General features: G+C 46.1%; 1 long non-coding RNA gene across 1 annotated transcript; it reads left to right on the plus strand.

Moving 5' to 3' along the window:
- The first annotated feature begins 1,565 nt into the window (after nt 1-1,565).
- Nucleotides 1,566-3,620, plus strand: LOC144311362 (uncharacterized). The gene is made up of 2 exons (XR_013376924.1): nt 1,566-2,200; nt 3,081-3,620. It is a non-coding gene; the product is annotated as an uncharacterized LOC144311362 (long non-coding RNA).
- Nucleotides 3,621-3,826: the final 206 nt, after the last annotated feature.

The following is a 3,826-nucleotide window of genomic DNA, read 5'->3' on the forward strand; positions in this document are numbered from 1 at the left end:
TTGGTGTGCTTTTTAATATATATATATTTATTAAATATATATATACAGAATAGAAAAGCAGGAGAGTATGGGGAAGCTTGATAATAAAAGTGATTCTTTTGAACCTCAATCCAAACTTCTAGAGATGAAAAAGATTAAACACAATTTCCCCTGTGAAGGTGCGGATCACATTTTGCACTGAAACTTCAAATAGAAACTCTGGTCTCAGGTTTACAGGTTACTTTGGAGACAATTAGAAATAATATAACTGTGAACTCAAAAAAAGGGCAGGATTGCGGTTACTAACAGTTACACGATTCAAGGGAAAAACACACCAGAAAAGGAAAATTCGATTTTCGTGTATTCCGAGGTTGAACTGATGACCTGAACAGGCAGGTAAATTCCACGTTTCTTTTTTTTTTTTTTTTTTTAAGCTTTCTAGGCACAGAGATGGACCCAAACAACCCATAGTGCCAAACTGCGAAGAAATAATGGGAGCTATGAAAGGTGTAAATTCCATAACCTCTAGGAGTGCTGCAACATACATTAGATATTTCTTCCTAGTACTTAGTGAATGACTAACACCGCTCACGCCTGCCTAGCGATTACAGTTAGCCAGCGCCTTCAGCTCCCCGCCACGACTTCCGGCGGGCTGGGTTTTAATTTAAACATCTTCCGTGCCGTGGAACAGCTCGGTGGAGAAGATTAAGTTGAGATAAACAGAGAGGCGAGGCCGGGGAGCCTGGAACCGGGTTCACTCGCTGCCCCAGCGCAGCCCGCAGCGGCCGATGCGCCAGATGCCACCGCGGCTGTTTAATGTTCGGGGTTATGACCGGAGTGTTTACAAGACGTCTTCGGTTATTTATACTGTTATTCCTCGCAGAAGGCCCTCAAACTTCCGCTTCATTTGCTCTTTCTTTTCTTTTCTTTTCTTTTTTCCCCCCCCCCCTCTTTTTCTCGGCTCAGTTTGGTACCTGGAGTAATAGCTCCACGTTCCACCTCTCGCCATCTCTAGCATCTCCAACCAACCCCAAGTCTGCTTAGGGGGTGGAACCCTGGGCCCGGCCTTCTAGGAAGGAGCCGGCGACCCTGGCCCCGACAGGTGAACGCTGTGCCGGGCTGATTCTCTGCCAGTGAAGGCTCCCACGTTACCAAGTGCAATTCTCCATTCTCTGAGGGTTGGTAATGTCGCTGACTCCTAATCTGCCCGCCTGTGGTTTGGACGTCAGAGGACGTCTCCTCTGGCTTTTGGGCCATTCCCCCAACCCCCACTTGACCTTTAGGGGCCCATTTCAAGCTCTGACCACCTCCACCTTCCCCCAAATTCCCGTGTTCGGTCGCTTCAACCGCAGGGCTAGTGCCCCCCACCCCCTCCTGCTCCACAATTCAGAATCTAAGTCAGAGATGAGTCCCAGAGTGATTCAATTGTTTGCATTTCCCGTTTGGCAAAATTTCCAAGCTCCCCTTCACGTTCCTATAAACCAAATGTTCAAAATTCTGAGCACTGAACTCAGGTGGCCCCCAGAGAAGAAATTTCTGCCTGCTCATCCTGTAAACCCCAAACTGCAAACGGATTTTTTTTTTTAAGTCTTATGCCTCCTTCCTATAATTTGAAGCCTTTGCTTTCAGCATGAGCCCTGAGCCTATAAAATGGGGAACATGTGAGTTAAACCCTAGCTCTGCCTCTAGCTTTTCCCTGAAAGAGCCTGGATCCTCAGTTTTCTCATCTCTGAAAATGGGGATAAGCATTAAAATAATCATATTATTAATTATCATACATTAATTAATGAATTAATCATGCATTCATTCATATCATAGTCATACACTCTTGCCACACAAAACCGTAGTGGGATGCAAATGAGATTGTATTTATGTAATTACTTTATAAAAGAAAAGATCTGTGTAAATATCAGTTACTTTTACTAAATAGCCAGAGATGAGCTGCCAGTGCTTGACAGGATCTGAAAGTGTCTCAGGCAGGAAGCTCGAAGGGTGTAAGGGTGTGTGTTCATAATGAACAGGTGATGGTCTTTCTTTTTTTCTTTTTTTCTTTTTAAGATTTTATTTGAGAGAGAGCATGAGGAGGGGGGAGAGGGAGAAGAGAAGCAGGCTCCTCCTCATTGAGCAGGGAGCCCCATGTGAGACTCATTCCAGGACCCTGGGAACATGACCTGAGCCAAAGGCAGACTTTTAACCCACTGAGCCACCAAGGAGCCTCCAGGTGATGGTCTTTCTATTGCCTGAACAAGACACCTTTCTTTGACGCAACGCTGAAGGTTACAAACTCTTTCTCTCTCTCTCTCTCTCTCTCTCTGTCTCTCTCTCTCTCCCTCATGCCTTTACCTCTCCACAGTGTTCTCCAAATTTGTCTAGAGCTTTCTACCAATGGGACTATTTCTCAAAAATCTAGAACCCAGAATTCAGACCTGAGATCAGCAACCAGAAGGACTACACTGGGGTCTTACTATCAGGAAGGCCTGCCAATACCACTAGGCAGGGGTGTACTTGGGATCCCATGGTTGTTCATTGAAAGGAGCAGGCAACACTTTGGGAGTGACTGGTTATGGCTTCCACTAGCCCCAGGGATGTGGCAATGCAATGGCCCCAAACATCTCATACACATATCCACAGTCTAAACACTTCTGAATAGGCCCTTCTCCTAGGCCAGTCAGATCCCTAGCACTCCCATACTTACCACACCCTACTTCCCAGTGTCTGTTGTTCTGGGAAAGCCATCCTACCTTTGTCCAGTCCAGGTTCCTGGTATACCTTGATTTGAAAAGGAGGAAAGTGGCAGCTGGAGAAAGAATGGGGACTTCCTTTGCTGCTTGTCAGATGGGGTGAGGGGTAGCTAGTGTCCTGTCTGTGGCCTCTTAATTATGAAAACTATCTTAGAAGGTGCTTTCAGAAAGAACCAGGGGAACAACCAAAACAGATTATAGAAGCTTGGAAGATAAACGTGTCTGCAAATCCTCAGGAGGAGTAGACAGATATTAAAACCGGACTGTAGCTGGGGAAGTCCCACTTCTCTCTCTCTCTCTCTCTCTCTCATTCTGATTGCTTGTGTGACTTCTTACAAGCAATTCATTGTGCTTCTACAGGTTTTTCTACTGTCAAATCGGAGACTTCTTTCTTAAAAAAAAAAAAAAAGAAGAAGTGGTAAACAAGATCTGGTACCTCTGGTTACATTTGGTGATCAGTGGGAAATACTGCCTGAGGAGACTGGTAAGCCAGTGGTTCTTCCGTGTGTGCCATCCAGAATTACCTAGATGGCTGGTGGGAGTCCACTGTCAGGCTTCATCCTCCACCCCACTTCCAGATTCAAGTGATCTGGGGCTGGCCTCCAGAGTTTCTAACAATTTCCCAAGGGAAGTTGATGCTGCCGGTCCAGGAACCACACTTTGAGAATCACTGTTTGGGGATCTGTCTCAGAGAAGCAAAAGAAGTGAATACAGAGGGAAAGAAAATATTTGGGAAATTTTTTCTTAAGAGGCTGCACTTTCTGGGCTCCGGTTTCATTTACCTTTCTATTCACTCCACGATGGCAGGCAGTGTGTATTCCTAATGCTTAAATGCCAGTCAGGAAATCAAACCACTCGTCCTTAGAAAATAAAAGGTTTGTGTGGCCTTAGTGCAACGAAGTCTGCGCTCATCTTGCGTCCTTGAGACGTATTTCAGTCGTCAGACGACGAGTTATAGACCGGATGGATTAGGGCCCTGCTGCTGTAGGCTCCCTTGTGAACCCTAAGGGGGGAAAAAAACTGGGCCCCCGGACTCACGCCCCCTGCCACCCTCCACTTGCGCAGAGGGTCCCAGCAAAGATTACCCCTTCACCCCAGTAGGAGAA

Source organism: Canis aureus, chromosome 1 (assembly GCF_053574225.1).
Source record: "Canis aureus isolate CA01 chromosome 1, VMU_Caureus_v.1.0, whole genome shotgun sequence".
Taxonomy (NCBI): Eukaryota; Metazoa; Chordata; class Mammalia; order Carnivora; family Canidae; genus Canis; species Canis aureus.